The sequence below is a fragment of the Nerophis lumbriciformis genome, linkage group LG19 (assembly GCF_033978685.3).
Source record: "Nerophis lumbriciformis linkage group LG19, RoL_Nlum_v2.1, whole genome shotgun sequence".
Taxonomy (NCBI): Eukaryota; Metazoa; Chordata; class Actinopteri; order Syngnathiformes; family Syngnathidae; genus Nerophis; species Nerophis lumbriciformis.
This window is the reverse complement of record NC_084566.2, coordinates 17987957-18002070: the sequence shown is the minus strand read 5'-3', so window position 1 is coordinate 18002070 and position 14114 is coordinate 17987957. Positions and strand designations below refer to the sequence as shown.

Below are 14114 nucleotides of genomic sequence, written 5' to 3'. Positions count from 1 at the left end.
GTCAGTGAATCATTGAGTGAGCCCTATACTATTACCTAAGACACCAATTGACAACAAGAAAAACAACAAATATAGGTTCACTGTGGGTACTAGACTGAGCAGACTTTATGACATAAATACTTAAGCTTGCCAAACACACACTCGAGGGACATTTTACTAGAGTGCCTTGCTCACAAGCACCACAAACATCCCCTCTAACAAGGGTGTCCAAAGTTAGGCCCCACAGCTCAATTGATTATATAAATGAATACTGCAAAAAAAAAAAGCGGAAAAAAGACACACAAAAAAAACTTTAAATGACAAAAATATCTAGGGCTGTCTTCGACGAAGGATTTTCATAGTCAAATCTGATACTTTAGATTTTGCCTGTAGTCGACTATCAGTTGAATCTATGGTGTTGTTTTTTTAGAAGAGGAATAAACAGCTTGTCATGATAGTAGTGTACACTGACCTGTCACTAGGTGTCAGTATAACATCACATGATGCGAATATAGCCCCTATAGCAGGGGTCGTCAACCCGACGATCGAGATTGACCAGTCGATCTTTGGGACCATACCAGTCGATCGCGAAAATATTAGAAAAAATAAATGTATTAATATGACATCAGTGACACCCACACCCAGAAAATGGCCAACACTCCCGCCATCAGGCAAGCATTTTAACCCCTGAACACGCCAGCACACCTCTCTCTCTCTCTCTCTTCAACCTCTCGACACCGCGTCCATTGTTGCAATTCATGTGACATTTTCTTACATCCAACATCAAACAAATCTTCCCTCAACCACAAGTCCACGACCATCATCACTCGCCTGCGACATGAAGCTAAAAAGACAAATATGAGAATATATGAACATTGCTCCAAAGTACGGATTTTGCAGTGGTGTGCCGTCAGGGCCAGCAAGGCCTTCTCTGCTGGCCTAACATAACCAGAAATCATCATCATAATTAAAGATAAAAGTAATTTTTTTATTTACTTTCCCTAAATATCTAAAAGTATTCATATTCTCTTCATATCATATTATGCTCCTTCCAGTGCAGTTGTTTTTAGGTTATAGAGTTCTTATCTAATCAGAATTCAGCTAGCTAATGTTGCCATGCTGTACCAAATCTGCCCGGGGCCTTCAGAATTAACATTGCGGGCGTCCGTGCACTTTAACTGAACGGACACACACATTTGACAGACAGTTTCGATATCCAATCAGATCACGAGTTGTTGTCAGTAAGGCATAAGGCAGACATATAGTGATGTTATGAGCTAGGTAACATAGAAACTCCATTACCCAGCATGCCACAGTAGTGAAGCGCATGCTCAGCGGGATGTTTTTGATGAGCATGCTGTGGAGTCAACTTTAAGAACTCAGCCTCGTCTGCATCTTTTATGATTAGACAAGACAACACATACTGTCTGTTTGCAAGGCCATTTTCAAGAAGGATATTTAAACAGAAACTACATCTTGTGAGACGATGTCGGCCAACCCCAGAAGCTCGAATGGGTTCTACAAATTGTGAGTTCAGATATTTTGCTTCTTTACTTTTTCACGTTTCATATGGTTTTTGCAATTTTAATTATGACAGTACCACATAAGATATGTTTTAATTACTGATGCGGGTTTATTGATTTTCAAATGCGCCAGAAAATAACTTTTGTACACTTTTGGTGGTGATTCAATGCCCAGTAGTGTGTAAATGTGTTTCTATATAGTATTTCTCCAGCAATGGTCATGTGGTGACATAAATTATGGTATTTTGAGAGGTAATCATTGGATACAGGACATCACTGAAGGCCTAGGTGGGAAACGCACTGCCCGCCACTGGGATTTTGTGTTGATTTATTGTAAATACAAAAGTTAACATTGACCTGTGCAAAGACAATAAGATATGATAAAACAGGGCGACTTCGCCGTTTACCCCCTCTTTTATCACACAGGAAAAACCAGCCAGGTGAAAAGCTGATTTTACTACTTCCGGTGCTGACGTACGACAACCATGTGACCATAGGATGAACAAATATATTACAGTACTAAGACTATAGTGGTCTTTTTTTTTTTTACACTTTGTTCAATGCATTGCACACAAAAAATACTATCTGTACTTCAGAGGTCCTTCATGCCCTGTGTTGGGCAAAAAATGTTAATGGGAACATCCCCCAAAGCAACGTAATGATAATGGACACATTCTGAGGACTATATTTGAATAATGATATACATTAACATAGAGTAGCGGGACACTATAGAACACAAGCTAAAAAAAAAAAAAAGATGGCATCACATTAAACAATTTACCTGCTCCCGGGCCTTCACAGCATGAACTTTTGCACACAGCACATGCCAAGCTGACAGATTAAGAGTTCAAAAGGTATGGTGCCATCCAGAACGAACGAAGCGGGTCCTCTGGGACCACTAATTACTAGTCACAATGTAACAGTGATCTATTATTAATCCATGGTCGGCCTTAACGTCATCTCTTTGCAGGGAGTGATTTCTCGTTAGCCACAAACTGTGGCCCCAACAGCAAAAGGAACTAGGTGCTCTGCAGCCTGGAGCGCCAGCACACTGACCCACATCTAAACATCTCCACAGGGTTCTGAACAAATGTACCATCCATATGTGCACATGCAGGTATAGTCTGAGCATGACACTTTGCCATGTCTACTTATGAAAAACAATAGGTTTTTTTTATAAGTAAGGACAATACCCACATGTTAAAATGATATAAAGGTAGGGTTGTATGGTATACCGGTATTAGTATAGTACTGCGATACTAATGAATCATATTCGGTACTATACCGCCTCTAAAAAGTATCGGTCCCCAACCCTTGCGCCTCTCGTCGTCGTCACGTTGTGTCATTGTTGGTTTATGAGCAGAGGAGCATGTTCGGTAGCGTACAATCACGGAGTACTTACAAACAGACACAGTGTATAGACAGAAAAGGGAGAACGGACGCATTTTGGCTTAAAAACTAACGATAAAGGTGAAGTTATAACACTGAAACGCCCTCAGGAAAAGGTGCTTTAAGACATGGCGAGCTAGCTAGCGACTAAAGCCCAGCCACAGTCTGCAGTGTTTTAGCTAAGTCTAAATCACTAATCCTCGCCTCCATGGTGACAAATAAAGTGAGTTTCTTACAAGTATCATCCCTGCAGGACGAGGAATAGCTAAACATGCTTCACTACACACCGTAGTTCACCGGGGTCACAATGTAAACAAACGCGATTGGTGGATCTACACCTGACATCCACTGTAATGATACCAAGTACAAGAGCATATATAGTCGATACTACTATGATTACATCAATATTTTTTGGCATCACAACCTCTTCTTTGTTTTTTATAAACTTTACATTATGTCTATAAACTTAGTAAATACGTCCCTGGACACATGAGGACTTTGAATATGACCAATGTATGATCCTGCAACTACTTGGTTGTCAGGCTTGTCACTGACAGTTTGGTTATGTTTTAGTTTTTCCTCTGTGTTTGTGTTTTATTTACTGTCATCGCTCTTATTTTGGTTCCTTTTCCTGCATCTATACCTGAGGATTTGTTTCCCTCACCTGTCCCTGATTGGCAGTTTGGCACACCTGGTGGCAATTGCCAATCAGGCTACTATTTATACCTGCCTCGCCATCCAGTCAGTGCTGGAGTAATGTTACCTGCTAGCTGTTCCTCGTATTTTGTTTCCTGTTTGCTGTTTCCAGTTTGCCTGGTTCCTGTTTTCCTGTTTTTTCTTTGGACATTAAAATCATGTTTTCCTGCATTAAGCCTGCCATCTCTGCATCTTGGGGTTCGTCAACAACACTTCCTGACATTGGTATCGTATTGATATCTAAATTTGTGGTATCATCCAAAACTAATGTAAAGCATCCAAACAACAGAAGAATAAGTGATTATTACATTTTAACAGAAGTGTAAATAGAACATGTTAAAAGAGAAAGTAAGCTCATATTGACAGTGAATGAACAAGTAGATTAATAATTCATTTTCTACCACTTGTCCTTACAAATGTTGACAAAATAATAGAATGATAAATGACACAATATGTCACTGCATACCTCAGCAGACTAAATTAGGAGACTTTCTTTTGCATACTAACTACTAAAAGACAAGTTGTCTAGTATGTTTACTATTTTATTTAAGGACAAACTTGCAATAAGACACATGATCCATGTTTAATGGATCATGAGATTTTTTTGTTAAAATAAAGCCAATAATGCCATTTTTTGTGGTTCTCTTTACTTATAAAAGTTATCGAAAAGTACCAAAAAGTATCTAAATACATTTTGGTACCGGTACCAAAATATTGGTGTCGTGACAACACTACATTAGAGCGCTTTTATATAGAACAGTGTTCCTTAAGCAAAAAAATATCTGTTTCGGTCACAGCAGTACTCAGTTGTAATACACTTTCTCACCACATGGGGCAGTATTGACAGAGTGATGCGTATTTATTACGCATCAAAAATTCACTTTATTTACGGAGCCCCTAAAGGGACATGGATGTTTTGCGAGATCTTGCAATACTTTTTGCGAGATCTCGCAATACTTTTTGCGAGATCTCGCAAATGTTTTTTTTCCAGACACAGCAATGGAGCAAGCGGGAGAAAGCAGGAGCAGGAGCAAGCGGGAGAAAGCAGGAGCCTACCCACCATCTGTGCTCTGTTGTGGGACCATAATACGATTTGATGTCTTTATATGTTAGGCCAATACTAAAAGATAAATCAATAAACTTCTCCCACGGATGATGGGGTAGGCTCCTCCATCGCTTGGTCTGTTTCACTTCCGGTTCACCATCGCTGTGTCTGTTTTACGTCCGGTTCACTGACATAGGAAAAAAAAAAACTTTTGCGAAAACACATTTTTTCCCCTCCATGTCCCTTCAGGGGCTCCGTAACATAGCACTATTGGCAAACAAACAGTTTGCAAAGTGCTGCACATTACCGAAAAGTCTCGAAATACATTTTGGGTACCGGTACCCGTACCAAAATATTGGTATCGGGACAACACTACATGAAGGTGACCTCTTGCAGAATGGAGTGTTTGTAATGACATTATTTACATTTTGAGTTCCTCTTTCTCCCATATGAGGAATACATCTAAAAAAGTGCATACTTTGAGGAATTCCTGCATGTAGGGATAAGCGGTAGAAAATGGATGGATGGATGGATGGCATTGGCGTTGTTAGGCCTATTTTAGGGGGGCTCAAGCCCCCCTAAAATATTCTTAAGCCCCCCTAAATAATTTGGTGTTATATATATATATATATATATATATATTTTTTTTTTTTTTTTAACAAATACATGCGGACGTATTCATTATAAAGTGGCCCGCTACAGTACACACATCAATAGGGACTGGAGGTCGGCTGTAACGGCTGACCTCCTAATTTTAACTACACAGTAGACACTCTGGGGGCCTTGTACACATGCATGGGGGGATTGGGGTTCGGAGCACCCCTCATTGCCTCGTCGGCCGGCGGGGACTGCGGTCTGGTGGCCTGCCAGGCTTTTATTCATTTATCATTGTTATATATATATTTTTTTTTTAATGTATTTATTATTTTTATTTTTATTATTTACTTATTTTTATTTTATTTTATTTTTTTTATTTTTTATTTTTATTTTTTTTTAATCTTATTATTTATTTGTGTGTGGCGTCGCACGGGTCTCACTTCCTGTTGGGTGGGGTCCGTGCCCGTGTGGCCCGACCTTGCGCTGTGGGGTCTCTGTTGGTGACTTGATGTGGTGGTGGCGCAGCCCCCGTGTCTGGTCTGGATGCTGTGTCTCGGTTGTTTGGGCGGTGGTGTGTTTGTGCGGGTTTGGGTTGGGGTGGGGGGCCTTTTGGTTGGGGGGGGGGTGTTGGTGTCTCTTGTTTGCGTGTTGGCGTTCGGGCTGACTGGCGGGCTGGCGCCGGCTGGTCTCCGTGGTCCTGGTGGCGTGTGGTTGCTGGTCGCAGTTTTTTTTTGATCGCTTTGATTTGATTGGCTGGTGCTGGCTGTCTGGGGTTATTGCAGCTGCTGTTCCTGCTGCCGTTTGTTTGTGGTGTGGGCGCCCGTGGCTGCTGGGTCTGGTGCAAGGGTGTGGCTGATGTTGTGACTGGTGGCAGCGCGCGCGCGTGATGGCTGTCGGGGCTGACGAACTGTGTATATGTATGTATATGTGTGTGTATGTATGTATGTATATATATGTGTATGTGTACATATGTGTATGTATATGTATATGTATATATGTGTATGTGTGGGTATGTATACATGTATGTGTGTATGTGTATGTATATATGTATGTATGTATGTATATTTCTGGGGGTACGCTCTGGGCCTGCCTGTCAGACGGGGGTCGACGCCTCAGGCTACTGCATCCGAACTGCGTGTCTGGAGCTCCCGCTGTCCATCCCTTCCGGGTGCCCGTCTTGGTTGGGGCCTGTTGGGCCTAGTCCCTGCGTCTATTGTGGTAGCTTGGTGCTGCAAGGTATTCCGAGGTGCTGCGAGTCGGCCAGTTGCTGGGGTAGTGACCTTGTTTGTCAGCATGTCTGTGATCTTCTTTTAATTCTTTTTTTTTAATTAATTAATTAATTTATTTATTTATTTTTTTAAATATATTTTATTAATATTATTTTTTAATTTTTCCCCTCTGAGGGGGGGCTCGGCGGGGCGGTTGCTGGTTGTTCCAGCTCCATCGTTGGGGTCCCTGCGGGTGGGGTGGGTGGTTCCCGTGGCCCTGTGCCTGGGTGGTCCTGCGGCGGCCGATTTGGGTGGGGTGGCCGGGGGGTGGCCTCGCCTTTCTGCCCGTGTGGGGTGTGGTCTCTCGCTGGCTTGGGGTCTGGCTGTCCCCTGCTTTTCTCGTGCCCTGTCCTCTGCCGGGTGCGTCTGTCTGCGGCCTGCTGCTGGCCCTTGTGGGCGGTACGGTGGGCCGGGCTCTGGGGTTCCTGTCGCTGGCCGGCTTGGCTGCGTGGGGGCGGTGGTCCCTGGTTCCCTGGGCACCACGCCTCCTGTTTGTGGGTTGGGCTCTCGGGGGTGATGGGGCCGTGCTCTGGCTCCCACGCACTCTGGGAGTCGAATGTATTGTACATGCAAATTCACATATGCTCACATACGTACATAGGTACCTACGCTCCCACATACATACACAAATACAGTACATATTTACCTACCTAATGTTCGTACATCCACACGCACATTCAATATACAAACATACACATACACATACTGTACATATACATTCACTGTACAAACACATATACACATTATGTACATATACATTCATTGTACAAACACATATACACATTCTGTACATATACAAGTACATATGCATACTTACACTCATGCACATAATCACGTTTCATCAAACATATATTAACGTTGTTGCCCTAGGGTAAACTGGGTGTAACACATGGCACACTGACAAAGCTTAACCTATTGTGACTATAACAATCTACAAGGTTAATGTAGGTTGCTTCTCTTTCTCCCCCTCCATTTTTCTGCATTCTTTCGTATCTCAAGTTATCATTAAGTATATGTATTGTTGCATTTAAACAACTGTATTGTTGATAATAAAGGTAAATTATTGGTATTGTTCATTATCAATAGCGCTATTTCTATTGGTATTTGTATTGATCCATTTGTAGTGTAATAATGCTCATTGTCATTTCTGTATTATTTTTTATTTTTCGCTAACTGCTTATTTGCTATTACTTTTACCATCATATTTGTACATGTCATATTTGCTGATGGTGCTCTATTGTTGTTGTTGTTTGCTGTTGTTGTTTTTGTCTCTCTGTCTAATCCCCCTCTTGTCCACACAATTTCCCCCTCTGTCTTCTTTTTTTTTTCTCTTTCTATCCCCTCCTGCTCCGGCCAGGCTGCACTAAATGATAATATAAATACATTTAATAAAGTCAAACACAAATAAGGCAACAAGAGAAGTATCCTACACTTCTCTTTTGTAAAGTAAATCTGAACAGCCGACATGAGCATCTACATCAACTATATGATTTGCCTGAGAAGCTGGACAGGACACAAAAAAAAAAAAAAATAAATAAATAAATAAAAAATAATAATAAAAAATAAATAAAGTGGCCCGAATATGAGTTTAAATAAATAATCATATAAACTGTCATTATTCACTCAGTTTCCCCTCACTACATAGCGTAAATCACCAAAAATGATTCCCGGGCGCGGCACCGCTGCTGCCCACTGCTCCCCTCACCTCCCAGGGGGTGAACAAGGGGATGGGTTGAATGCAGAGGACACATTTCACCACACCTAGTGTGTGTGTGTGACAATCATTGGTACTTTAAGGTAGAGAGCCCCTTTAGTGTGTCAGTATCCAATCCATTCCACTTTATATAAAATGCCCACATCACTCAAAATCCAGTCCGCATTTTCTCTGCGACCTTGCCTGCGGTCCTTGGACTTGTTCATACAGAAAATGCCCACATCACTCTTGTAGAATCTATATAAAGTAATATACATTAGTCTAATGTTAAAACAATGAAAAAAACATTAGATATATTTGTTTTATTGTATTGTTACATTAATAGCTGTTGCATTGTTATAGAATGGCTTGGTAAACATTTCATAGGATTTTCAGAGGGAGGAAAAACCAAGACATTTAATATAAAATGTCAAATTAATAAATACATTAAAAGAAAAAGAAAAAAAATGGTTAAAAGCCATCGTCCCGGGGAGCATTTCATTTCGTCCCGTGCATTTTTTAAATAATAATAATAACAATGAATAATTTCTAAGTCTTTGTTAGCCGTTTGTGAAGTTTTGTGCTCGTGCGCTACGATCGCTCGCGTCCTGTGCATCTCCTGGGGGCTAAGCCCCCCCCCCCCTGTCCTTAAAAGCTAGTGACGCCCCTGAGATGGGATGGATGTTGTGCAAAGTATACAACCACCTGCGTGTGTTATGGTTGCAAGTTATCCAATGTAAGACATCCAACCCAATAAAGCCAATACAGTACCGCAATCACACCTTCTAGCATTTGCCCTTGAGCAAAAATGTGGACAAAGAGTTGAAGGGGGAGCAAACAAGCCATCCTATGACGACGCAGCGTACTCACGTTTCCACTGGGATGACTTCTTTCCTCGCCTCCCCAGCGCTGCGGATCCCAAGTCGTCAGCTGCGCGGATCCATCTCACCTCTCGGGATGGAACAAGTTGTGCCAAGGGCGCGCACAGCCACAGGTTGCGGCGCCCTCTTTAAGCCCCAACGTGGTCCGGCTTCAAACAACACGCGTGGGAGGTATCGGCGGATGCCACGGACCGGCCTCTTGCAGAAGCGCGATCCATTCAGCTGCGCGCTTAAAGTTGTAATTAGCAGATTTGACGTCTTCGTGCCACACTGGACCTGAAATAAAGTCTCCCTATAACGCCGCCTGGTGTGGGAGGAGGACAGCGGGGCGCCGGGAGTCGTGTCCGTGATGCAATGCGGGTAGCGCCGGTGCCGCGTCCTGCAGCGCTCTCCATGCGGGGAGACACGCCGTCGCCTCGGTCATTATCTGGGGAGCTGCGGTGAGCATTCGTCTTAATTTCTGCATTGTCTGCAGAAATAAGGGGGAGGGAAAGTGTGCGAGTGCTCAATTCATTCCTCGGTCTCCTCTCTCCTCCACCTCCTCTACGCATGTATGCATGCACATATAAGGTCTAAATTTAGGCGTTATGCGTCTAAATAATGACCTCCACAAACAGCTTTGCGGGCGCAGAGAGCTCCGTCAGCGTCCAAACAAACATGTGAAGATGGATGGTGCATTCTCCCTAACTTGACTCCTGCCTCTACATTTTGACAGCTGTTATACCTCATCAACCTGGCTATCACATTCAGCGGCAGTGTAAATCAGATTTGGGCAAAATACGACCCTGGGTCACATGTGGCCATTATGATTTTCAACCCGGCCCGCCAGACATTCTCATACTTGCCAACCCTCCCGAATTTTCCGGGAGACTCCCGAAATTCTGCGCCTCTCCCGAAAACCTCCCGGGACAAATTTTCTCCCGAAAATCTCCCGAAATTCAGGCGGACCTTAGTGACGTGTCGACAGCCTGTTTTCACATCCGCTTTCCCACAATATAAACAGCGTGCCTGCCCAATCACGTTATAACTGTAGAATGATCGAGGGCGAGTTCTTGGTTTCTTATGTGGGTTTATTGTTAGACAGTTTCATTAACGTCCTCCCAGCGCGGCAACAACACACAACAACAGCAGTCACGTTTTCGTCTACTGTAAAGCAATTTGCCTGCCGTAAACAGCAATGTTGTGACACTCTTAAACAGGGCAATACTGCCATCTACTGTACTTGCATATGTGACATTAACATCTAGGGCTTTTAGAGAGTGCAGTGCACAACTGCGCACACAACAAGGAGACGAAGCAGAATGCATCATCAGAGAGGGTGTTCAGCATGGTTAGAAAAATAGTAACAGAGAATAGAACAAGGATGGACAATTCAACCCTTAACTCAACAATGAGTAGATGAGTGTTATGTGTGTGTATATGTGTAAATAAATGAACACTGAAATTCAAGTATTTCTCTTATTTATATATATATATATATATATATATATATATATATATATATATATATATATATATACAGTGTTGGGACTAACGCGTTACAAAGTAACGCGTTACTGTAACGCCGTTAGTTTCGGCGGTAACTAGTAATCTAACGCGTTATTTTTTATATTCAGTAACTCAGTTACCATTACTACATGATGCGTTACTGCGTTATTTTACGTTACTTTTTATGTAGTATAAAGTGTGTTTTATCGGAGCGCTGCTGTGTCATCGTTCTGATTCTTCTTGTGTCACAAGCCGGAGAAGAGAGAGAGACATGCGCTGTGTGGGTCTGTGTGAGTGTGGGGAGGGGGGAGAGGGGGTGGGGGCGTGTCTGATCATGGCGGAGCCAGAAGTCCAGTTTGCTAACATGGAGATATTTTCACTACTTTTCTTTTGTCGAGCACAAAGAAAGGAACATTTTAGTTAAATGTAAATTGTGCTTTGGATCAAAGATGCCATCTACTGCCCAAAACAGCAATTCAAATCTGCTGAAACAAGCTACATAAGCAACATGCTTCGACGAAGCTAGTAAAGAGAGACAGAGACTCCAATGACACTTCACCTCCACCACTTAAGGATTAACTCTGCCTCTGCTCATCATTCAGCGCTAAAGGTACACACACTCTGTCAATCAATGTTCCCTGTAATTTTTCATGTGTGTGAGCAAACGCAAAAACTCCCTGAGCATTCAGTGGAGCCCATGTGAGCAACATCACACGTGCACACTGTGGCTACACCAGCAACACACCTGTCCCAAACCTGACTAAATAACAAGTTCAATCTCCATCCATCCATCAATTTCCTACCGCTTGTCCCTTTCGGGGTCACTGGAGCCTATCTCAGCTGTATTCGGGCGGAAGGCTGGGTACACCCTGGACAAGTCCCCACCCATCGCAGGGCCAACACAGATAGACAGACAACATTCTCTTATTATTATATACAAATGACAGCAGTCATTTCAATTTCTAATATAAGTGTTTAGGCCCACTTACAATGACAATAACAAAAAATATTGTTTTTCATGAACTGTGTACTTGTATTGTTTGTCTGGGTGGAGGTCCTGCTTTGGAAATAGTTTGTACCCCTTTCAGACATGTGTACATTCCTGCAACTTCCTGTTTGTAAAAAATATATTTTTATTAGTATGTATTTAATATACTAACAACATTTAATGATTAATATTTATAAATTAAGATTCCTAATAAATGACACTAGAATAAGCACACATTTGATTGGTAAATCATAGTGTAACCACCTGGAATTACACTTTATGTGTGGTGTTGGAGTTGTCCAACTTTTTGTGTGGCTGTAAACGCATCACTGGCTAAGTGCCATATGTGCATGTGTTGGCACAAGTGAGAAAGAGCGAGCGGCTGCTGTTGATATAACAGTGATGTGTTTATGGCCGACAATAAAGAGTTTTGCTCAGTAAAGTGATGGATGGAATTCATGTCCTCAAAGCGTCTCGACAGACGTATTATTATATTTGAACAATGATGACGAAAATGGTTTTCTCTGTCGTGTCCGTGTCGTGTCGAAAATTGTTATGCGCTTATTTTTTTATTTGATTTTGTGCGTGGCATAGATTTGTCGTGCGCCGAGGACACTTGAGCAGTGCGCAATTGCACAGGTGCGCTCCTTAGAGGGAACGTTGCTGTCAATTCTCTTATATACTCTTTCATTCTAGACTTCTAGAGTGTTTGATTATCACATCACTCTAAATGTATAGACTATAAAGTTCACAAACATAAAGAGGGATCCTAGTGGGCCAGGCCAATCTTTCCTTATCTCTAAACTAAAACTGTGTAGAGTGATCTGGGCTTCAGACATGATTTTGTGTCAGAATTTCTTGAGGAAAAAATGCCTGGTTAGGCTTTGTGTATGTAGTGTGTGCCTTTCTTGCTTTACAGCTATGCTGTTATTATGCTGTTTGTTACTTATGTATGTTATGTTGCAGCTATTTAACATAGTTTTGTCAATTTGTTCTGGCCAGAAACAAATTGGCCTTTGTAACATATCTTTGTCTTTGTGTGTTGTATGTCGACCACATTGCTTAGCAGAGTTCAGTGATACAAATGTATGTCAAGTTGATCAACAGATTGTATTATTCTCCAGTGCAATAACAGTACTGACATGAAGGCTAAAAGGGCATTAATTGGAGCTTTAAAAAAAAAAAAGAAGAAAAAAAGAAGTAACTAAATAGTTACTTTTCAAAGTAACGCATTACTTTTTGGTGTAAGTAACTGAGTTAGTAACTGAGTTACTTTTGAAATGAAGTAACTAGTAACTATAACTAGTTACTGTTTTTCAGTAACTAACCCAACACTGTATATATATATATATATATATATATATATATACATACATATATATATATATATATATATATATATATATGTATGTATATATATATATATATATATATATATATATATATATATATATATATATATATATATATATATATATATATATATATATATATATATATACATATAGCTAGAATTCACCTTGTCTGGTCACCATAGCAACCATTAGTTTTCACCTGTCACGTCACGCACCTGTTTCACGTTTTGACTCACACACACCTGTCACCAATCATGTCACTGTTATTTAAGCATACCTTGTTCATCACTCGTCCTGCCTGCATTGTCGTTATGTCACTCCGGTTCAGGTCTCGTTTTGACAAAGTAAGTTCCCATGTCCATGTCCTAGTTTTTGTTTAAGATTAGCCTCACTTGCGTTTTAGGCACGCTTGCCTCTTTTTGTTGTTGTTGTTGTTGTATTGTTTATGTTCGCGGTAGTGCGTGATTTATGTTAAATAAATCCTAGCCTACCTTCACGCTGTTGTCCGGAGCCGTCTATCTTGCGTTGGAAGAACAACCCCGCAGCAAGCTGCGAACCCCATGTGACAGAATGCAGGCAGCAGACGTTCTTCCGCAGACCGGCCACGAGGAGGTGATGGAGACGCGCTGGCAAAGCTGGAAGCCAACCAGAAAGGCTTTTTCTCGCCAGCATGACGCGTCGTTCCCCCAAAACCCTCCCACGGACAACAAGATTCCTCAACCAGCCCATTCTTCCTTCCCGCCGCAAGAGACCCGTGCTGATGACGTCATCCCGCCCACTGGTGATGACGTCAGAAACCAAGATTTTTTTTTTGAGTCTATTTACACCCTCTGTCAGCCGCCCACTATGGACTTTGTTTCAAAGAAAAATCCTTTTGAGAAAATTGTCTCTAAATTTAGATTTTTTCAGTAAAGTGGGGGTAGGGAATAGACAATTTGGACAATTTAATGGGGAAGTTTCTGCCCTCCTCCGCCCACCCCTACAGAGAGTTCCAGACCGCAGGGAGCGCGTCTGGTATCCGCCCCTTGAGGGGGGGGCTGGGGTCGGGAGCTGTGTTGGTGGGGTGACTCAGCTTAACCATGTCAAGCCACAGCCTCCCTCACGGCCGCCACCACCAGTCTTTTACCATGCCAAGCCGCAACCCCCAGCTAGACCACCTCCACCTGCACCAGTAGCTCCACGACGCCAAGCTCCGGTACCAGCTCCACGACG

General features: G+C 42.1%; 1 protein-coding gene across 1 annotated transcript in view; it reads right to left on the bottom strand.

The window, feature by feature from the left end:
- clcn2a (chloride channel, voltage-sensitive 2a) overlaps positions 1-9352 on the bottom strand; it is a 157402-nt gene extending 148050 nt beyond the window's left edge. The window contains exon 1 of the mRNA XM_061979450.2: positions 9061-9352. The gene's annotated coding sequence lies outside the window, so the exon portion shown is untranslated. The remainder of the gene's footprint in view (positions 1-9060) is intronic.
- Between the last annotated feature and the right edge of the window lie 4762 nt (positions 9353-14114).